Here is a 25,088-nt window from a genome sequence, read left to right on the forward strand (position 1 = left end):
ACGCTGCATAACTTTGTCATGCAGACAACTGTATATGGAGGCTGTACAGCAATAGTAATAACTCACATCAAATGAAGGTTACGAGGGGAAAGGTGAGGAAGCCAAAGATGTTTCACCTCAATACAGCACAGCAAGAGATAATGAGGGATCAGCTAATGATTCAACTAATATGCTTATTCCACTACCCTGAGAACTTACACAGAGCATCTGTTTAACTATTCTTGATATTTTTTTCATCACTTTCTTTGCCTGGCATTAAAGAATATTCAAACCGTTCATGCAAATTTGATGCCTATCAGAATCTGACTGTAGAGACTTAGAGGTTGCTGTAGAACCACACTGCAGCCCAAATTAAAACATGTAATTGACTTTTATTCCTTTCTATCCATATAACCAACTCACAGAGCTTTTCTTTAAGGAGGGTGCAGAAGAGGACTTGGGGTTATGTCACTGTCAACTCCAGGGAACAAGGGCTTCTCATTTCCAGTGGCCTCTTGGTACAGCAGAACGCAGGATGTGAGCTACTTTTTGAAAGCTCCAATCTATTTGGTACATCAAAATTTCTTAAATGTAGACACCTGCTTCTCTAACCTGTAACTCAGAGCCTGTGCTGCAAATAGGTGAGCTTCCAGCCAGCCCAGAAGTATTGATCCTTGTTGTGAAGGACTGACTGTAGCTTCCTGTGATGTGATCACACTGACAGCACAATGCAAAATTACATGACGGCAACGAGAAATGGAATCCTCCACACCTTACAGCCACAGTCATGAGAATTCTTGTCAGATGTATCAATACCTTGTGCACCAATCTATCTGATGTTGGGAGTCCTGTTTTCAAGACTGGGTCCTTGAGGTCATCATGTCTACCTTCCTTGATAGACCTAGTAGCTGTGACCTATTATTAACTTATCTATGCTGCTATGTGATCTGCTTGTATTGCTTGCAAGACAAAGCTTTTCACTGTGCCTTGGTACACGTGATAATAAATTCAATTCAATTTAATCTTCTTTGAACCTTGTCCTTTATACAAGCATCTCTAGCTTCTCACCGTTCTGTGTATTGCACCATGTGTCACTCCACACAATCATTAAGAAACACAAGTAGAGTGCCAATGTCTGGAATGATTCGGAGATGCCGGTGTTGGACTGGGGTGTACAAAGTTAAAAATCACACAACACCAGGTTATAGTCCAACAGGTTTAATTGGAAGCACACTCGCTTTCGGAGCGACGCTCCTTCATCAGGTGATTGTGGAGGGCTCGATCGTAACACAGAATTTATAGCAAAAATTTACAGTGTGATGTAACTGAAATTATACAGTGTGATTGTCTGTTAAGCCTTTCATCTGTTAGAATACAGTGATAGTTTCACTTCTTTCATGTGTAAATCACAAAACCCTTTTTTTTAAAGTTGCATTCTCGGGTTAGCTGTTAACAATGGTGATAGCTAGACAATGTGTTGAAGGTGTTAGCCCCCTGTGTTCTCTGTCGATGATCTGATGTTTAGATTGATTCCAATCTAAAAAGTGAAATAACAGAGTTTTACATAAATTCATGCAGTTTTTGAGCTCAGAGTTTGACATGAGTCCATGTGGTTTTTGAGCAAAGTGCAATGTAACTTTGTACCAAAAATATTCACCACACTCAATATATATGTGTGCTGGTATCTTGAGGTTGTCTTCACGACTGAGCATGTACAGGAGAATCAACCTCCTCTGAGATGCCATTTTGTGCAGTTGCCTTTTGCTGCTGCAAAGGACCCAGAAGAATAAGAAAATGAACATTAGATAAGATAGTAGAAGGATGCTATTCATTTGCAGGAGACAGTTTTGAGAACTTGAGGTTATAAAGCTTGGTGCATGTTTGCTGAGGAGAATGATAAAAGTAGACAATGCCTTTCCTCACTCAGAGTTCATTTCTCTTCCTGGGCTACTGATCTCTAAGGTGTCCTCCTGTTGAAAAGGTAAACAGAGAGTGAATCTTGTGCACGCAGTGGATGGATTGTGAGGTGAAGTTATAAGATGGAATGAAAATGGAGGTGATAAACATAAAGCCGGTAAGGCAAAGTGAGGAAGGAGTGTTGACAAGAGTTAATGGTAGTGTAAATGCTGTAATATAAGAAGAGGTTAGAGTTAATGTGCTATGTTAAGAGAGGAAAGCAAGACATGTGTTCATTTCAAATTAAAAAGGAATGTGTACATTGTGCTCTTGAAATTGTATTGTGAAAAACGTGATACTTTTGTAGCTCAGCATGATAGTGGTCTTAAGGATAAACCTGTCCATGCAGGGAGGATTGTTTTCCTCTGTGCCCTGATTTCATCCACTAAAACTTTTAGTTATGCGAAAGGAAAACACGCATTCAGATACATCACAGGAACCAGGTTATCATTTAAAGCTCTTTAAAGAAAGTAAAGCTGGTGAAACAATCTCCTTTTAAAAATGTGACTCTTGCACCCTCCTTTAATCGAACCATGAAATTTGCCTCAGAAATTGCTTGTAGCAGATGAGTAGATGCAAATTCCTGACACAATTGAAAGGCAGTTTAACAGTCTACTTCAAGGCTGTTTGGGCAGTTGGGCTAGTAGCATTAGGAGAAAGTGAGGACTGCAGATGCTGGAGATCAGAGCTGAAAAGGTGTCGCTGGAAAAGCGCAGCAGGTCAGGCAGCATGCTGAAGAAGGGCTCATGCCCGAAACGTCGATTCCCCTGCTCCTTGGATGCTGCCTGATCTGCTGCGCTTTACCAGCAACACATTTTTCAGCTAGTAGCATTAGGAAAAGCATTTCACATATAGGATAACTGTAATCTAAAATTCTCTCACCATAAAATACTATCGAGGCAAGGTCAGTTGAGAATGTCAAAACTGGATTTGATTTGATCAACCTCGAGCAATAGGGGGATTTAAATGTAAAATCCAAAAGAACTGTGGATGTTTGAAATCAGAAACACAAACAGAAATTGCTAGAAAAGCTCAACATGTCTGGCAGCATCTGTGGAGAGAAATCAGAATTAACATTTCAGGTCCAGCGACCCTTCTTCAAAATACCTGAGTTCTGAGAAAGGGCAATTGGACCCAAAAAGATGAAGGGCTTTTGCCCGAAACGTCGATTTTACTGCTCCTCGGATGCTGCCTGAACTGCTGTGCTCTTCCAGCACCACTAATCCAAAAAGTTGACTCTGATTTCTCTCCGCAATGCTGCCAGACCTGCCACTCTTTTCCAGCAATTTCTTTTTTTGTTTCTGACTTTAAATGTAACTCAGTCACAATCCAATTGAATGGTAGAACAGGCTTGAGGGGCTGAATGGTCTACATGGATGTTTGAATTCCTACCCCAGGCCGAGATGTTAAAATTATTTGGTCCCGTTTCTCATGATGGTACACGTGTTGCCTCTCCAGTTCAAACCTTGAGCTAAAATCTGCCCTTTAGTACTTTTAGATTAAATTATTTTATCCATTATCTTAACTGAACAGCTAACAACAATTGTTCTTCATTAAAAAAAAGGAACTTCAGACCAATACTTTAAAAGTTTGCATGCAAAGTTTTATGATGTAATTTCTGAATTGCCTTCAATTTTCAATCTTCTAAATGTTACCTTAGAACTTAATTCAGAGTCAATTATGCTGTTGGCTGTCAACTTTGGAAATTACCTGCCACTGTGACACTGCCAAGTGTAACTCAGTGTTCAGATGCTTTAACTTATGACAATGTGTAGGTGACAATTTATCTTGGGTATACCAACTCAGTGTTGATCGAAGCAGGTATAGGACTCAAACTGATACATGTTTAAAGCCCTATGATTGACCTCTTGCATGAATCATTTTTATCATCATGTTTGTTTGTACAATATTGCAATGATGAATGACTACAATTACTATGAATACCTGCAATGATAAATTATTGAACATTTTATTTTACATTAAAAATATGACATAGCATACATTCCATGTGCATAATGAATATTCAGTTATAAAATAGTCACTGTTAAACGCTTTTTATTGCAGAAGGCAGTTATTATATATAATAACACTTCAAGCTGCTTAACATTTTACGTTGTTTGAATGTTCAACAGAGCAGAATAAATGGAATTTTCATTTTGAAAGCTTGCAGTACTTAAAGAACAGTGATAACAACACCTCAGCAGATATTAAAAAGATTGTTTTAGTATCTTGTGAAAAATTTTCTATGCTTATTTTACAAAAAGAAAGAAATGTTTATGAACAGAGCTATCGACATGAGGAATGATATGATGCAGATTCCAAATAATGTGTAGGAGAGGAGTCAGTCTGTACAGACCCTGCTGTAAAACAATTTTACTGCTATAAGGTTGTAAATCATGGAAGGCAGCAAGGAGCCAGATTTAACTTTATTCTCAAGTTTAGAATACAAGTTGTCACAGTCATTAGGATTACTTTTAGTACACTTTAAATAATTATTTGGTTCAAACTTCACTAATTTACAGACTTTAGATAATAGTCTAATTTTGTACTCTATGTAGTCTATGTTCTTGCTAACATCAAACATTATTATTTAGAGCACATTAGCTACATTGAGACAGAGCCTGTACTTCAGGTCTTGAGGAGGAATTAGTCAGGTTAAAGGAGATAAATAATAACTACATAAGTAATGGTAATGTAATGTGTTTTCTCCCCCACACTTCCTTGAGAATATTACATTGGAATGTATAGAAAAAATAATTTAGGAGCAAACTTATTGCAACTTGATAAAAGTGCCAACAAATCATTTAAACATAATTAGACAACAGGTAGGTATTGCTAAGTGACATATATGCATGTATCAGCAAAAGTAGCTAGATTGTTCAAACTATTGCAAATGACAAAAACATATGATCTGCATTATTTGGATAAAATATAATAATTCTTTCAAGAAGCAAAAATCTCACTAACTCATTAATTTTGTTAGTCTGTGTTATTATGGTCACTTGGAACTCTCAGCCTCTGAGGAGATATACAGCCTGGACTGGTAAAACACTATCCTTAATGGAACCTAAGACAAAACTTTACATTAATTCTGAAGTAATGCACCCTGTCCTTGACCATTAGGTGCTATTTTATTACAAGTAAAGACTTTTTGACCTAACATTTATCATAGTGAATTATAACTGAACAAATATTAAGGCAAAACATGAGTATGCAGGGCCAAGACTAAAAATAGCAATACAATATTATCGAGGGACTGAGAACCAGCGTAAAGTATCAGTTGATCTGTAAACTTAATATCTAGTTTGGAGACACATGTTATTACAAGGTTGTATGTGAATTGTAATGCTTCTATTTAGCTTAATGATTATGATGCTTATTACAATTCATGATTTGAATTTAATTTGATTCATATCTGAAACAAAAGCTAACTTATCATCATCCTTGTCTGTGAAGTAAACTGATAGTTCACATTACCCTTCTGCTATGGTTTATCTGTTTTAGCCCATTATTTTTGTGAACTTGTATAGTCACAGACACAATTTTCAGATTGTCATATGGTTAGTTGTATAGCTTCCTTGTCAGTTCTTTGCTTAGGAGAGTGTATTACCACAGTTTTGAGACTGTTCTATCCAACTCAATTTTTCCTATTATGTGTCTGCTGCATCTATATCATTTTGATTTGATTCAATTTATAATTGTCACATGTACCAAGATACAGTGTAAAGTATTGTTTTACATGTTATCCAGACAAATCATACCTTACATAAGTACCTCAGGGTAAGAGAACAGAATGCAGAATATAGAATTACAGCTATTGAGAAAGTACAGAGACAGATCAACTCTAATATGTGAGAGGTCCATGCATAAGTCTGATAATAGCAAGTAAGAAACTGTTCTTATAACTGTTGACCATTGTTGATCATTGCTTACCTAGGAGTGACTATACCTCAGTCTCCATAAGTGGAGTAAACTCTTCACTTACTTCCTAATATGCACAATCCTGGTTACAGTTCTCGAGCACATAGCTTCAATCTTGGTTTGATGTGATTGTTGATGTCAGATTTGCATCATTATATTTATTCATTTCCCTAATACACTACAATTGCACCTTTGTTACTTGAGGGTAAGTTTTTTGAGGGCCAGCACTATTTTCTGAGGTGAAGTTTCCTCAGATAAGGGCTCAATTGTCTCCATCCTGTCCTTCATTGTAATGACTGACAGAAGTATACTCCTGAGAACCCCACTCCTCTGCTGAAACTGTTTTCATTGTGTGGGAGAAGGAGGCAAAATACCCCAATGGTCCGGCAATCCCATAAGTCAGTTCAAGGATATCGAAGCTCAAAGCAACAGATGAAATTGACCATGAACCTTGTTCAAAGCTGCAATGAATAGTGTTTTAACTCTTAGGAGTCTTGAAGCTCAATAGCTACTCATTTCTACCACATCCAGGCAATAGACGTGCCTTATGTTTCCCTATCTAATTTGCCCTATAGTACATTGCAAGAATAACTTCTGGAAATTTAGGGTCACACTGGAATATTAATAATTTATGTTAAAAATCAGGTATAAAGGGCATATTATATGGAGAGTAATATCACTGCTGGTCTTCCCTTTCTTTCTTTCATGGCATATGGGTGTCACTGGCTGGGCTAACATTTGTTGCCCAGTCCTAATTACCTTTATACTAAGTGACTTCCAAGAGCATTTCAGGGGCTGTTGAGGATCAATCACATTACTGTGGGCCTGGAGGTATGTGTCCATCGGATGGATAGATAGCATGTCGTGTTCCCGAAAGAACATTAGTGAACCAGATGATTGAATTATGATCATGATTTTTAAACCAACATTATTACATTCCACATTACATTACATTCCACATTTTAATGGTTGAATTCAAATTCCACCAACTGCCAAAGTGGGATTTGAACCCACGCCCCCAGAGTGGGACTCTGGATTATTAATCCAATGACATTACCACTTTGTCGGCATCATTCCACAGCATTGTCTTGTGGAGTGGAAAACTGGTGGAAGTGACATTTCTGCTTTCGTTGTCCAATCATTCCACTACTTGAATGCCCCGGAAAACCTTCCCTGTTGATAAAGACAGTTGGCCGATTCCATTGGGTTCTTCTGGCTCTCTCATGTGTAGACCCTTGCACCATTCATAGAACACCCTCAGCAGGACACTTTGGCTCCAGAAGGAGCCTCAGTTACGGTGAGAGTATCTGTGAACTCCCAGACGTACTTTTGAGTTACAGGCTGGGCTATCCAACAGACCTCTCCATTGGAGTCCTGTAATGAACCACTGTCACTGATGTTTCAGAACACAATGACTGTCGAGGTAACTGTCACAGCATTATCTCCAAGTCCTTATGGTTGCTGAGTCCTCATGCAATAAGTGTTATGTGTAGTATACACCTCCTGGGGCATTCCTAAAGCACCTTCTGGTGTGCCTATCAGTCGATTGAAGACAGCACACCTGATAAATTTGATTTGGATCATCGCTCTTTTCTGCTTTGGTCCCTGGTTGCCTGGATATAACACCTTTGAAGGTTGGTCTGCTGGCCCTGGCTGTTGTACTGGTCCCTCCTCATGACCAGTGGAATTTCAGGGCTGTTCTGTTCTGTTTCATTAGTGGTGACAGATTCAAGAGACCTATGAATATAATACATTTTTACCCATCTGATCAGGATATTGTCATGGCCAGAGTCAAAGATTCCAAAGAAAACTGCATCCTCCTCAATATATTCATATTTAAATTCTGATACTTTTAAAAATTGACAATTCTGCTGGACTCATAAAGTGGCCGAGGTACATCGCATGATTGCATTTTCTGAACTCCCTGCATTGTTGAGACATTCCAGTTAAAACTAGCATGAAGGACTTGGAAATGCGTTGCAGAATCTCACAGGACTCTGAGTGACATGGCTATGGTGTGATGCCTAGCTAACAGGTCAACACCCATCATGGCATTGAGAAAACTCAACAGGAATATCAGAGCTAGCTCCGAGTAGATTCAGTTCATTGTTTGCTTTGAACAATCTCAATGTTGGAAACCGGGTACCAATGTCTCAGAGCATGTTATAAGGGCATTGGGCACACGGGCTTCGTGTTGGACATTGCCATATAACATGTACCATGCTCTAAACACACTGATGGCACATTTCCAATCCACTTACAGTACGTTTCTACATTTTAATGCTGCACCTTGGACTCCACTGACTCCTATCATTGTAATGTGGCAGCAAAGGCACTGAGCTTTCAGGAACACACACCCAGCTTATGGATAGGATCAGGCTGTAACTTGGGGTCATTTGCTTGATATCATAATGCTCATTCACTACGAGCCTACCTGAATGCTCACAGCATCCCTGCCTTGCCCCCTCACCCAGATATACCTGGCTCAGATTACTGTTATTTTGCTGTGAGATTCAACACAGACACAAAGGAAGGAGACGCAAACCAAGACAAACATGAACTGCTCCTGGAGGACCATCAACTCGGTGAAAGATGCTCTTTGGTCTGCAGAATGTGCAGTTTTGAGCCCCATATCTCAGGAAGGATGTACTGGCCCTGGCGTGTGTTCAGAGGAGGTTCACAAGAATGGTCCCAGGAATGAAAAGCTTAAAAATGAAGAACATTGGAGAGCCTCTGGGTTTATATTTGATGGAGCTTAGAAGGATGAGGAGGGATCTAATTGAAACATACTGAATACTATATAGCCTGGACAGAGTAGATGTTGGAATGACGTTTCCATTGGTAGGAGAGACTTGGACCTGAGGGCATAGCCATAGAGTAAAGGGAAGACCTTTTAGAACAGAGAGAAGGGGAAACTACTTCAGCCAGAGAGTGGTGAATCTATAGAATTCACTGCCTCAGAAGGCTGTGGAGCCCAGGTTATTAAGTGTATTTAAGGCTGAGTTAGATGGGTTCTTGAGTATCAAGGGGATTAAGGATAACAGAAGCAAGCGGGACAATGGGGTTGTGAAATGCATCAGCCAAGATTAAATGGCAGAGCAGACTTAATGGGCTCAATTGCCTAATTTCTGCTCCTATGTCCTATGTCTTATGTCTAATATGGAACTAACTTCTACCGAGTATTGCAGACTGGCACAATCCAAGGTCCAGGATTACGTGCTGAGGGACAGCTGCACATGCGTGGTGCAGCTGCACTGCCTGTGGTCTTCCTGCTGAAGTTAAATGGAGTCCATTAGGTTATTGGACCCTTCTTGTGCCTTAAATGCAGGTAAATACACTTTCATTCAAGTAAGCTTGGTTTGTTTGGATAGGGTCAAACTCCAATGTTTGATGGTCTCCTATAGAGAACTAGCTGAAAAATGTGTTGCTGGAAAAGCGCAGCAGGTCAGGCAGCATCCAAGGAGCAGGAGAATTGGCGTTTCAGGCATAAGCCCTTCTTCAGGATTCCTATATGCCAAAAACGTCGATTCTCCTGCTCCTTGGATGCTGCCTGACCTGCTGCGTTTTTCCAGCAACACATTTTTCAGCTCTGATCGCCAGCATCTGAAGTCCTCACTTTCTCCTACTATAGAGAACTGAACTGCATTTGTGACTATGTATATATGTAAAGATTCTTTTATTAATAAAATACATTGGGAAATTTTTAAAAAAGAGCTTGTCGTAGTGGCTAGCAGTGAGATAGTGCTATAGTGAGAATGGTATAACATTCTTGTTGGGAGCTGTTTACAGTAACAGAGATAGAGTGAGTGTGAGGTTTTGAAGAGAGGAAGATGACAAGTACCCTGACATAATTCTTACAATACTGTGCCTTCCTCCAGATTTTGGAGCTTGTTTTAGCCTGGGTGCCAATCTTGAACCAAGCTGGCATAGTCTCCTCCCTGCTACGTGAGTGCTGGTATGACACTATGATAATGTCCACCTTGCTCATCAATGCTCCTCTATGGAGGTCACATCCACTCACTTGCTTCCTCCACTGCTATTCTGCATAATCTTCCCATTTACCTTGACTTGTCCCCTCCACCCACCCTATCATTGTCCTTAATAGCAAATGCCTCTGCCTCACTCCACCCCACCCCACTCCCAAGATCTTGCCTCCTACATCCCTTCTGGCAGTGGTGCACTATTGGCCCTGATCACCACCCCTTGAAGCCTCCTGAAAGATCAGTAAACAGATGTTCAGTTTTTGAATCGACTTTGAAGAGCAGAATGGGCACAATGTGGAGAAGTGGGAATGCAATGGATGTTGCTGTTATCAATTTTCAGAATTGCATATCAAACTTGCTATGAAATGGAGCAACTTTTATCCCTTTACAAATACACTCGCACCTAATAATTGGTAAAGTGGTTAGAAAATTATATTGGATGTGGTCTTAACTAATTCAACTTGATGTATTGTCTTTATTTTGAAGAGTTCCTGGCTGTCAGAGCTCCACCTAAAAAAGATTGTGTGATGTCAACTCAGTTTTATGACGTTGTGGCATTGCTAATTATCTTTCCATGAGCAGCTCTTCTTAGACCCATCCATAAATTAAGTGTGTTACAGATTCTAAGCCTGTCACAAGAAGTGTGGTTTAAAGGTACATTCAGCGCTAACACCTTATGGAATTTATGGATGGATTCTCTTGCAACAATTTTTGAGGAAATATTCTTCCATTAGCTTAAAAGTTTTATTGTTTGCTACTATATACATATAAATTGGACTGTGAAGATCCTTTGATTTTTGAAGTTTTAGATTTTTAAATTCTTGGGCTCCCATGAATTCCAATCTACAAGTTGATAGAAGAAAAAGAAGGAGTAAGTGGAACTGTGCTTTCATATCTCTTTTTGCCCTTATCAATGAGACAGGCAACACATTTCTAGTGAGAAATGTGTGCATATATCTCAAACATTGTATTAAATGTCTAGGCATTCATTTTGCACGTGAGAAATTGGTGAAGGACCATCAAATTCTGAAGACATAGGTTTAAATGTTTGCATTGGAATCTGTATGTTTTTATTTGATTCTTTTTATGCACCATGGCAATTTAAAAGAAAGGTTTTCCATTGCAATATGTTGTAACTAGAAATAAATGATACAAGCCTGACATTTCCCAGTATTGAAGCTAGGCCTATAGCTGCATTTCTGGTTAATGTAAAACTGGGAAACAATGCTGAAACCCTTATATGTCAGATCTGCTTTAATGTTATAGATTATGTCAATCTGCAGTGGCCTGTGGAGTATCTGTTTTTGTGAGTATCCAGTATTTATATCGTTGTCTAACTTACAACGAAAAGTAACTAACCCCCTCAAATTATCAATGCATGGCTCAGCCTGAAAGATACATATGTGTTTACTTCAGATATATATAAGTTTTTTTTACTGCAAAACATTAATATTTAAATATGTCGATTCATGTAGAAAATACACCTGAAAAATAAATAGATCCATTTACTAAACTTGACTGATTTATGTAATATATTTTGTATTTTTTGACTTATTCATCTTTTGTCTATCAAGTGAAATTAAATCAGTTATCATTAGTAGAAAAACTACTATAAATGTTTTTCTAAAGGCCTCAGGAGTCTATGATCCACCATGTGTTTTATATTAGCACTGATGCCAATCAATAAATATCATGTCAGTACGTAGACTGTTAAATTTGTGAAGCATCTATCTTTCTCTTAGAAACTGTCCCCAAGCCAAATATTAGAAACACATATAAGGGTAAGATGAACCACTTAATAGATTAATCAATCTAAGGCTTTGCTGTCTTGGAAGCTTTTATCTATGGCATTCTTGAGCATTCCTGTGACCTCCATTTTCCTGAGTTGCAGGGGAGTGTTTTAAAATTTCCTTACATTAAAATAGCTGCACAAAGTGTTCTGTTCCCTACATTAGCAGCTGTTGATTGATTGTATTTTTTTCTAGTAAAGAACACGAAAATGCCTCACCAAATCTGTTTTCTGCAATCACATCCTATAGTTTTAGACTGCAAGGCCCTGACTACAGAATATTTTGTGTAGTCTATCACTTTATGGTTGTATATTTTAATAGTGCTATTCAAATCCACCCTTCTTTAAATCTGAAAGGACTTTTGTGACGATTGTATTCCTATAAGCCTCTTGTTCCTCTTGATATGTAGAGTACTTTATTTGCCTTTTGACAAGGTCATCTACTGAAATAAGACTTTTGCTTGGATACCCATTCATTCCCCATACAGCCTATAAAGCCTCTTTAATTGGAATATCTGAATAACAGGAACATTTTACTCATTACCAAGATATTGCTATTAACGGACTTGAATTTGCAACATTAATCAAGTTGTTTGTGTGACATTGTGCTACAGTAATGTTTCTGCTGCCAAAATGTGTCAAATTTGAAAGTCAAAGATTTCTTTTGATTTGATTTTGATTTTGTTGTCACGTGTACTCAAGTTCAGAAGTACGGAGCAAGTGAAAAGTGTATAATGTCACTACACAAGGTGCCATCTTAGGTACAAGTAACTCGCTACAGAATAATAAGTGTAAGGTACAAAGAAAGGGCAAAGGTAAAAGTTAAACTTTTCAATGATTTTAGTACAATGACACCTTTGTATTAAGTAGAAAATAAAGGAATAAAGCTTAAAGTTGAATTATCAGTACATAATCAATGGGCAAGGGGAATGGATGATTTGGAAAAAATTGGACAGATTTTGCTATGTATGTTCGCAAAAGGTGAGATTTGTACTTTTTGTGTCAATGTCTCCTGAACAATCCTAAAGGGGGCACTCTAATAAACCTATTGTTTCCAATAGCTGTTTTTGAATATTAAAAAATGGACTTAATCAATGCCATGTTAAAGATTTTATTGTCAGCTCATTTGTCTTTATTCATTTAACCAGTTTCTGGTAGCAAACTCATAATCAACTTGAATTTTAAAACTTACGTTGAACTTATTTTATTTACAGATGGAAATTAATGGAAATGCAAATAACCCTGCATATCAAACATGCAAATGCCAGAAACAAACTATTGTCTCACTATTCATTATATGCAAAAATATAAAAAGGAAGACAACAAAGACAATCAGACTCATTAAACCCACCCTGTTCAACTGATACAACAACATTGTATACTGCTTACTCACTCGATAAAATAACACAACCTTCTCCGTGGCACAAAAATATGACAGAAATAAACAAACCACCAATTCAAGAAGAATTTTGGGAAATTCCTCTCCAGTTAACTAAGTTAATCATATGCATTCCATGAAGTCACTTCTGATCATGAGTCATCACAGTCGCATACAATTATAACCATGACCAACTTTCTTTAAAATTGAGTTGTCATCTTCTTTCAGTGTTTCTGTTCTTGTAAGGCCTTTCATGTCCTGAGGACCTCTCAGTGAGTTATCTTTGAAGTTGTTGCTGACATTTCGTAGACGAATGGGTACATAAAGGCTGCACAAGCATCAAGTGAAATGCATGGCCAATTGAACTGAACTGTGGGAGTTTGCTCTGGGGAGCTTTTCATGCGTCCAACCATGCTAGAATGGAAGCTGCATGGCAGGCTATAAAAATGGCTTGTGGGACCTGATTCCTGGATTTGTCTCCATTCATATTTCAGCAATTTTTACTGGCATGACATATGTGTCACAGGTCCATACATAGCATTCCTGACATTATCACTGTCATTTCAGACCAAAAACAGATGCCTGACCATTTATTCAGCCTGTTTCTGTTGATGGAGTTGCCAGATTGTCTCATTATAAGTGGTTTCCTGAGCTCCAAGAATTATTAAAGTATAGTAAGGGACTACATGTTTTTCCTTTATGGATTAGAAAGTGGAATTGAAGTCAAACTCTGCTCTGTAGCTGAAATATCCAGTTATGCAATTTGGAAAAATCAAGATGTACATGACAATGTTGCTTTTGGAGAAATGAGATTGTTACATTATTGAGTTGGAAAGGCACCAGGAATTTTTGACTTAAGGAAGAACTACCTATCGATGGCTCTCAGATTGGTTGGGCTGTAGTTTGTTACAGACTGGTAGGAGAAGTTTGGAACCATCTAGAGGCAGCAGTCAGAAAATGTGTTTTGTCCTCTCTCCATGTGAATGAGAAGCAATAGAAAAACAAACTTAAAACAAAGATTTCTGAAAAAAAGACCTAGGTTCACCTGATCAACTACTAAATTGAAGAATAGCCATTGCTTTGTAGACAGGAGTGTGTACAAATTAAAATAACTGCGAGAAATAAAAAACTTAATACACTCTGGAATCTTGAGCTTATGTTTTCCTTCTACATTCTTCCACCCATAATAGCTTCTGTTACCATTGATCTTTTGTCTGTCTTATTTGTGAATGAGTGTATTAGGATTTGTGGTTTAAATTGGTATATCTTCAGTGATGTAGCAGTAAATTGCTATCCCCTGCTATCTAATGAAAGTGTCTTCACAAAATATGTATTTATCATAAGTAGTTGTTTTCCAGTTAATGATGAAAACTGGTGTGAATAGCTTTTGTCCTGTATAGCAGTCAGTCAGGGAAATAGATCACCTGGTGATTTAATAAGTATTTACATATGTGTTATTGTTTGCGGAAGAGCAAGTCTTGATTAAGAGGGCACTCTTCCCAATGCAGTCAGAGTAGTCTCCAGCCTCATATGGAGCTGTTTAGGTATTTTTAGTCAACCTGTTGAAACATACCTTGGGAACAGGTGAGACTAGAAACTAGGTTTTACTGGCCCAGAGGTACGGACACTACCACTGAGCCACAAGACCCTAATTATGGAACCTTGAACATCTGCAAGATGAAGGTCCTCCACCAACCTGGCCCAGCATTGTGTTGCATTCCCCGATCATCAAGATCCAAGGAAATGCCTTACAGAATTTTGACCACTTCCAATACCTCGGGAATGTCTGTCAGTTAAAGCAGCTATTGGTGAAGAGGTCCAGCATTGGCTCCAATGTGTCTACAGCAGGCACCTCAAGGCACTGGAGCAGTACCACCAATGCTGCCTGCGCAGGATCCTGTGAATCCACTGGGAAGACAGACGCACCAACATCCGCATCCTTGACTAGGCCAGCATCGAAGCACTGACCACCCTTGATCGTCAATGGTGAGCACGTCACCCACATGACCAACACGAGACTCCCCAAGCAGGTGCTCTTCTCCCACCTTCGAAACGGCAGGTAAGCCCCAGATGGAAAGAGAAAGCGCTTCACTGACGAAGTGCAGACCTCACTGATGAAGTGCAGCGTTGCCATGGATACCTGGGAATCACTGACCCAAGATCATCTGAAGTGGAGGAGGGGCATCCGGGAAGGCATCGAGCACCTTGACACTTGCCATCAAGAAAAAGCAGAACACTGGCAATGACAGCTTAAGAAGCACACTGCCACACCAACAACTCACCCACCTCTTCCCACAACCACTTTCTGCCCAAAGTGTAGTAGAGCCACATCAAACACACTCAGCCAACTATGGACTCACCTTTAGAATGGAAGACAGTCATCATCTTCTGTGAGAGATCACTGATGAATGAATGAATTATGGAACTGTTTACATAATTGAAGAGCGGTTACGAGCTTTATTTAATTAACAGTTTTATTGATTTTCAATAAGTTTGTCTTGTTTTGAAGAGATTTTCAATGCATGTTTGTTTATTTGGACAAGAATCAGAGGTTTTGGCAAAAGTTTAAGGGTTCTCCAATGTGACTTCAATGATTTGTATTTCATTCTTGGTTTTAAGAGTGTAAGAGGGGCAATGTTTAACACAAGGATTTTGAATGGCTTTTTTATCGCATGAATATTTCAAAAACTTGTCAGCATTGTCATATGACTTGTGTACTCTATATATAGGATGACTGGACATGGAAGGTCATGGAAGATATAGGAGGGGACTTGGAGGAGTCATGGGAGCTCTATTTATTTGTTCATAGAATAGAGATGATGTTAGCTAGGTCAGTCTTTATTAGCAATCCCGAATTATTCAGAGGGCAGTTAAGGGATAACCACAAGATTGGTTATAATCTTCCAAATTCCCTTGGATTCTGAAAAGGTCCCAGTAGAATAGAAAGCAGCAGATAAAACACGTCTATTCAAGAAAGGAGAGAGACAGACAGCAGGAAACAATAGATTGATTCTCACATTTTTGTCAAAGTCTGAGTTGCATCAAGTTTTTGGATGGCTATTTGCTATGATGGCAATCAAAATTTCTTGCCCTATCTTACCAAACGTACCTCATTAACTCCTGATTCCTGATGAAGGGATTATACTTGCAACATCCATTCTACATAGAACATAGAACATAGAACATTACAGCGCAGTACAGGCCCTTGGGCCCTCGATGTTGCGCCGATCCAAGCCCACCTAAACTACACTAACCCACTATCCTCCATATACCTATCCAATGCCCTCTTAAATGCCCATAAAGAGGGAGAGTCCACCACTGTTACTGGCAGGGCATTCCATGAACTAACGACTCGCTGAGTGAAGAACCTACCCCTAACATCAGTCCTATATCTACCCCCCCTTAATTTAAAGCTATGCCCCCTTGTAATACCCGACTCAATACGCGGGAAAAGGTTCATACTGTCGACCCTATCTAACCCCCTAATCATCTTGTACACCTCAATCAAGTCACCCCTAAACCTTCTTTTCTCTAGTGAAAACAGCCCCAAGTGCCTCAGTCTTTCCTCATACGATTTTCCTTCCATACCAGGCAACATCCTGGTAAACCTCCTCTGCACCCGTTCCAATGCCTCCACATCCTTCCTATAGTATGGCGACCAAAACTGCACACAATATTCCAGATGCGGCCGTACCAGAGTCTTATACAACTGCATCATGACCTCAGGACTCCGGAACTCAATTCCTCTACCAATAAAAGCCAGTACACCATATGCCTTCCTCACCGCACTATTTACCTGGGTGGCAACTTTCAGAGATCTGTGTACATGGACACCAAGATCCCTCTGCTCATCCACACTACCAAGTATCCGACCATTAGCCCAGTACCCCATCTTTTTGTTATTCTTCCCAAAGTGAATCACCTCGCACTTAGCTACATTGAATTCCATCTGCCACCTTTCTGCCCAGCTCTGCAGCTTCTCTATATCCTGCTGTAACCTGCTACATCCTTCCTCACTGTCAACAACTCCTCCGACTTTCGTATCATCCGCAAACTTGCTCACCCAACCTTCTAACCCCTCTTCCAGGTCATTTATAAAAATGACAAACAGCAATGGTCCCAAAACAGATCCTTGCGGAACACCGCTAGTGACGGCACTCCATGAAGAAACTTTGCCATCAACTACTACCCTCTGTCTTCTTCCATCCAGCCAATTCCTAATCCAAACCTCCAACTCACCCTCAATGCCATATCTCCGTATTTTCTGCAGTAGCCTACCATGGGGAACCTTATCAAACGCCTTACTAAAATCCATATATACCACATCTACCGCTTTCCCCTCATCAACCTCCTTCGTCACCTTTTCAAAGAATTCAATAAGGTTTGTGAGGCACGACTTGCCCTTCACAAAACCATGCTGACTATCCTTGATCACATTATTCCTATCTAGATGTGCATAAATCCTATCCCTTACAATTCTCTCTAAGACTTTGCCCACAACAGAAGTGAGACTCACCGGCCTATAGTTACTAGGGCTATCCCTACTCCCCTTTTTGAACAAGGGAACCACATTTGCTATCCTCCAGTCTTCTGGGACTACTCCTGTAGACAAAGAGGACATAAAAATCAAGGCCAATGGCTCTGCAATCTCCTCCCTTGCTTCCCAGAGAATCCTAGGATAAATGCCATCAGGCCCAGGGGACTTATCTATTTTCACCTTTTCCAGGATTTCCAACACCTCTTCTCTACATACCTCAAAGCCATCCATTCTACTTATTTGTGCCTCAGTATTCTCATCGACAACAATGCCCTGTTCCTGAGTGAATACTGAAGAAAAGTATTCATTCAGTGTCTCCCCAATCTCTTCCGCCTCCACACGCAACTTCCCCCTACTATCCTTGACTGGACCTATTCCTACCCTAGTCATTCTTTTATTCCTAACATACCTATAGAAAGCCTTAGGGTTTTCCCTAATCCTATCTACTAAGGACCTTTCATGTCCCCTCCTTGCTGCTTTTAGCTCTCTCTTCAGGTCCTTCCTGGCTACCCTATAACACTCAATCGCCCCAATTGAACCTTCACGTCTCATCTTGAGATAGGCCGCCCTCTTCCATTTAACAAGGGATTCCAATTCCTTATTAAACCACGGCTCCCTCGCACGACCCTTTCCTTCCTGCCTGACAGGTACATAATTATCAAGGACACTCAATAGTTGCCCCTTGAACAAGTTCCACATATCATTTACACTCTTGCCTTGGAGTCTACTTTTCCAAGCCACACATCCTAAGTCATGCCTCACCGCATCATAATTTCCCTTACCCCAGCTATAATTCTTGCCCTGTAGTACACACTTATCCCTCTCCATCACGAGTGTAAAAATCACCGAATTATGGTCACTATCCCCAAAGTGCTCACCTACCTCTAATTCTAACACCTGGCCTGGTTCGTTACCCAGAACCAAATCCAGTATGGCCTCACCTCTTGTTGGCCTGTCTACATATTGTGTCAGGAAACTCTCCTGCACACATTGAACAAACACTGACCCATCTAACGAACTTGAGCTATAGCTTTCCCAATCAATATCAGGAAAGTTAAAGTCCCCCATAACAACCACCCTATTACTGTCACTCATCTCCTGAATCACCTTCCCAATCCTTTCTTCAATGATTCTAGGACTATTAGGAGGCCTGTAAAAGACTCCTAACAGGGTGACCTCACCTTTCCTATTCCTAACCTCAGCCCAAACTACCTCAGATGGCAAGTCCTCATCCATCGTCCTTTCCACCGCTGTAATACTATCTTTGACAAGCAATGCCACACCTCCCCCTCTTTTACCCCCACCTCTGACCCTACTAAAACATTTAAATCCCGGAACCTGCAACAGCCAATCCTGTCCCTGTTCTAGCCATGTCTCCGTAATAGCCACAACATCGAAGTCCCAGGTACCAACCAACGCTGCAAGTTCACCTACCTTATTTCGTATACTTCTTGCATTGAAGTATACACACCTCAAGCCACTTCCCTGTTTACAGGCACCCTCCTTGGAAATTGATGCCATGTTCCTCACCTCCCTACACTCCAGGCCCTGCACCCTGAAGCTACAATCTGGGTTCCCATGCCCCTGCCGAGTTAGTTTAAACCCCCCCCAAGAGCACTAGCAAACCTCCCCCCAAGGATACTGGTTCCCCTCAGGTTCAGGTGTAGACCATCCTGTTTATAGAGGTCCCACCGTCCCCAGAAAGAACCCCAGTTATCCAAAAACTGGAACCCCTCCCTCCTGCACCATCCCTGAAGCCACGCATTTAATTGTTCTCTCTCCCTATTCCTCGAATCTCTATCACGTGGCACGGGTAACAAACCAGAGACAACAACTCTGTTTGTTCTAACTCCAAGCTTCCAACCTAGCTCCCTGAAAGCCTGTCTAACATCCTCAGCACTCCTCCTACCTATGTCGTTGGTGCCAATGTGGACCACGACTCCTGCCCCTTGGATGCTGCCTGACCTGCTGTGCTTTTCCAGCACCACTCTCTTTGACTCTGATCTCTAGTACCTGCAGTCCTCACTTTCTCCTACCTCATTAATTACCTACCATGCCCAAATGGCATCACTCACATGTGATTTCCACCCCATTTACTATGTGCAATTTCGAACAACTTGAGACTCAATGACTATCCACCAAAATGACCAGCATCCCTTGTACTTTTGTACCTGAACAAGCACTGGCATTTTGAAGCTTCTTGGTTAGGGATAGACTTTGAACATGTCAGAGAAGGGGAAGGTGGCACAGCAATTCACTCATTAGGGGCCTTGAGATCTTGGTGGACAGGATTGTCTACGGAAGAAAACCAGCAGAATAGTCTATACCACTAGACTCTTCCAGTCTGGTCTGGGGTCATCACCTGGGTCAATACCATCTCCAGGGTGCAGAGAAAGGGATCAGCAATGCAAAAAGAAGATCGATGACCATCTCTGATGTGCCAGAGTAAGTGCTACTCTCTTTACCCTCACACTGACTCTATTGCTGTCACTGCACACTTTCCCACAAAGGCTCATGCTCTGCCACTCTCACTATTGCGTGCAACACATTTCCTCATATGCCCTCCCCCTCAGCCTCTCCAATCACTAATGCCCTCCTTGGTCTTTCTGTATATCTCACAACCTTTCTCCCATATGTGCCAACACTGTGTCACCCATTGTGATAGCATTCATTCCTCCCTTTTTTCTAATTAGAGACGGCCCATAACAGGCAGAGAGAGCCTGGATGGGTGGAGGGGTACCTAGTATTTGTGTCACCACAAGCTACAAGGACAGAGTCCTGGGTTGTGCAGGAGAAGGCTGGATTGCTCCTGTAGGAGCACAGAAACATCCAACTCTCACCAATTTAACAAGCAGCGCTCTTCACTACAGTGCAACTCTCAAAGTAACTCTGCTGTCAGTGTCATTCATTATACATTATTGCTAACCATTGACTGCAACACTTTCCTCTCTTGTATCTGCAGGTATGATCAGTTTCCCCCTGACATCTGAGTAGAACAGCCCAGCTCCCCTTGACTAATGTTCATTCCCTTTGACAGCCCTGCAATCCTTGCTCAGTGCAATGCCCCCATCTTACAGTTTGAGTCATTTACCCCATCTGATTGTGAGAGTGCTTGCAGCGGTATGTTTTTGCCCATTTCACACTTTGGATTTGTATCACAATTGAAGGTGCGAGTGAATCACAGACTCTGCCAGTACTCTCCTGCCTCAAAATGAACCACCAAACAGCTGCTCACACCTCCCACCAGAATCCAAAGATATGCTCTGATTTTAAGTAGTGCATGCTATGTAAAACAGACATTATTTAAACTGATTTCTGCATGAAACTAATGGGAAATAAATTTAAGTTGGTTATAGATGTGGTTGCAAAAAAGTATACACAGATATGGCTTTATTAGTGGTGCCAGACTCATAAGTCAATTGCAACTTTCGAACAGTAGCCTTCTGTTACTTATTATTGCTGAATGTTTGTCCTACCTACTAATAGATCACAAAATCATATGCTGTTAGGTAAACACCATTCATATTCACTTAACGGCTGCAAAGTATCAGATTAAAGAGTCCCTGTGGCCTCTCTGGCTTTTTGAATGTAAGCAGAATTTTCCCATGGCTCAGGGGCAGGTGTTTGCTTTTCCTTTCTCTCTGTGTTGGTTGGTACCAGGCCGTTGAATAGCAGAAGGGGAGATATTTCTGTAAAGAAACACCAAGTTACACCAATGTCAATCTGACTTCTGATATTCAGATACAACAACTGAAGTATGGTTTGTTTAAAATTTGTTCATTAAGTACATATGAACATTATCGTTGTTACAGCTTTACAAGGTGAACTCCCTTTCCTTGGCGCCATGAGAGGTTTATCAACAATTTGCTTTTAACCTTTCTTTTTTGTTATGAACCCTATTGCTATTTTTATTTTGTAAATCAAAATAGATTGAATGCAAAAATGATATGAGCATATCCAGTTCAGTCCAAAACTTGATATGGAGGTGCCAGTGTTGGACTGGGGTGGACAAGGTCAGAAATTGCACAGGTTATAGTCTAACAGGTTTATTTGAAATCACAAGCTTTCAGAGAGCTGCCCCTTCTTCAGGAGAAGTGAAAAAAATGCATACAGGTACAGAATTCGGACACTTCTCTGAAAGCTTGTTAATTTCAAATAAACCTGTTGAACTATAACCTGGTGTTGTGTGATGGCAGACCTTAGTCAAAGACTAATATTTCTCTTCTGACTAATGTTCATTCCTGTCTCTTGGTAATTAATGGTAATGAACACATGGAAGAGAGCCATTTTAGATAAAGTTCAAGTTCTAAAATATGGAAGTTTAACTGTAAAATGCTTGATGTTTAGACATAAAACAGGCAGGTATTTTGGTCCAATATAGGAGACCTTCTGGCTTGATGTGTCCCCTATAGTCAACTAAGGCACTTGGCAGAAACATGTTCAGGGGGTCACCATTATGCTTTGCTCTTTGTAAGGCCTTTTCATGAAATTGATATTTCTCAGGATTTGATTTGATATTTCTTTATCTTGCCCAGAAATCATGGCACTAATTTGAAGGATCCTGGAGGATAGTCGCTAGAAGTAATCAGACCATTTCACACCACGTCCAGCTGCCCATTATCTCTGTGCTTACATGCTACTCTCATCTTATTTGTCCTGGAAACCAATGCAGTTATTAGAGTGTGGCTGCTACCATGCACAAAGCAGCTGAATGAAGCCGCAGGTGGGAGCTGGGCGAGTGTCAAGCACTAGGAGCTATTATCCATCCAGCTGTGAAATGGGGCGCAGCTGACCACTGGGAAAGGGATCCCTTGGACACACCCCACTCAGTCCTTCCGACTTTCAGAACATCATGGACATCAAATGAGAAAACCAAGAACCCAATATCAAGGTATTTCAAAGAGCAGAATTGTCAGGAACTGAAGCACTCACCATCAGAGCTCCATCATGTGACTAAGAAAGAGCTGGAGAAGAGATCTCATGAAGGAGATATTAGTGGAAATCAATGGCTGTATGTACTTCAGCTATAAATCAAAGGTTGTTATTGAATATATGCAGACTGTAGAATCATTTAAGAGAAAACAAGATCTCCTTTCATCCCTAAAATGAAGCATGGTAGCAGTAAAGCAGCAAAATGTACAACCAAAGTGTTGCAGAGGAGAACCAAGAGCAGTGAGAACTACTAGCAAGGGTACAATGGGATAACAGCAAAGCAATGCCTCTACTGTAGATCACAAGGAGAACCAGAAAAAGTCTTCACATCACCAATGAGCAGCCAATGCAGACTGGGAATGGAGAATGAGTCCAGAATCAGCAGATGAGCAGCAGAGTGAGCTTTTAGCAGGTATCGGTCAGGAGGATGGAAGCACCATTATCACTTCCAAAGCCAATCCTGAGAGTAAAGGCTCACGGCAGGCACACATGCAGGGGAGAAAAAAAAAACACTTTGCCACGTATTGAACAGCCTTAGGGTTGGATAAAAAAGACCAACAGATCAGGTCTATCCTCTGTGCAATTGATTTGGGCTGCCACCAATATGTGCATCAGTATTCGTTTAATCAGCAGTTGACCTGCAGAAAGTGTTATGTTCTGAAGAAGGGTCACTGAACCTGAAATGTCAACTCTGCTTTCTCTCCACAGATACTAAAAGACCTGCTGAGTTTTCCATTAATTCATTTGCATTCAGATAAGGTTATTGCAGATAAAAAGGTAGATAAGTAGACAAATTAAAATCAAACAAACAACTGCAGATGCTAGAAATCTGAAGCAAAATTAGAAATAGCTGGAGAAATTCAGCAGATCTGATGGCATATGTGGAAAGAAAACAGAGATAATGTTTCAGATCCAGTAACCCTTCTTCAGCTTTTGCCGTACATAGACTGAGTTATTGGTTGATTGGTTGATGAAGCAGATTAAGGAGTCAGAACCACAAAATAACTCCTGAAAAAAATGTGTTTGGTTTGTATCCATTGAGTTTTACATTGTCAGCATTACAAAAGGGATTATCATTGGCAGAATTATTGATAGTTTGACAGCAAATGCAGATTCATTGTCTAAACAATTAAAAATCTGACATTTCCTCAGAACGCCATCACAGAGGGAGACAATAGAAGGAAGCCAAAGACAGAAACAAACAAAGAACTTCAATAATCGTTGAGCAAGAGAGATAATCGTTCTTAAGAGGGAGATATAGGAGAATATGGAACAGCTATGATCATAGTTGGTGAAAATATCACAAGATATTATTTATTCTGATAACTCTTCAGGAGGAATTGAAGAACTTTAATGTCCCTGAACAGAGAATCAGTACAAATATAGTCTTATTACTCTTCCACCAGGCTGAAGACAAAAAATCGAAAACATATATATATCAACAAGGTCAAGAACAGCTTCTTTTCCACTGTTATTAAACGTCTAAATGAACCTCTCAAGTTTCAAATCTAATGTTGATCTTGTACCTTGATCACCTTCTTTGCATCCATAACTTTGTACTCCTTGCTCTGTTCAATCACCCTATGATCTTTGGTATGTTATGATCTGACTGTGCAGCATGCAAAACAAAACTTTACACTGTACTTGGGTATGCATGCCAACAATAAATCAAATCAAACTTTGTTCATGAAGAAGACAGAAGAGTCACTGAAAGCTCTACACATACCCAAAGAATGCACTTTCAAACAGAGTGAAAGAAAAATGTACTAAATCATCAACATCAGAAACAAATCCAAATGAACTTGGGGAGAGTGTTGAAGCCACCACAGAGACAGAATCTATGATTAGATTAGATTACATTACATTACAGTGTGGAAACAGGCCCTTCGGCCCGTCAAGTCCACACCAACCCGCTGAAGCACAACCCACCCATACCCCTACAGTTACCCCTTACCTAACACTACGGGCAATTTAGCATGGCCAATTCACCTTACGGGGCAGACACGGGGAGAACGTGCAAACTCCACACAGTCAGTCGGCTGAGGCGGGAATTGAACCCGGGGTCTCTGATGTTGTGAGGCAGCAGTGCCACCGTGCCGCCCACCGATTCTTGAGACCTCGGTGGAAGATAGAGACATAATGCAAATAATGAGAACACAGGTGTGGGTGAGGTGGGGGGATAAAGATGTAGAAGCATTGCTGCAATGCCATCAGCTTAAGGGATATATGAGGATGTAACATCACATGATTAGGAGGAGACACTCTGCACTAATGGACATCAGTGTTTGAATGTAATGTCAGCTTGTCAACAAAAGGCTATTATTGAAATGTACCCAGGCTACAGCTGAAATGTCTATTGCACCAAACAGAAGATGGAACAGAATGGGCATGTCATACACATGATTGATGATAAAGATCTTAAAGTGTCAAATATTCACAATGTAAACTTGAACACTAGCTGTGAGGCAGGCTGAGATTAAGATTTAAAGACTTTGTGACAGCAGGCCTCAGGAAAGGTGGCACATCCACCTCAGACTTGGAGGAAAATGCACAAGAAAGAACTGCCTGGGGAACAATCTCAACAAGTGACACTGTTTCCTTCAAGCAGCAAAG

This window comes from Chiloscyllium plagiosum, unplaced genomic scaffold (assembly GCF_037043375.1).
Source record: "Chiloscyllium plagiosum isolate Xiang-an unplaced genomic scaffold, Cpla_swu_hap1 HiC_scaffold_4, whole genome shotgun sequence".
Taxonomy (NCBI): Eukaryota; Metazoa; Chordata; class Chondrichthyes; order Orectolobiformes; family Hemiscylliidae; genus Chiloscyllium; species Chiloscyllium plagiosum.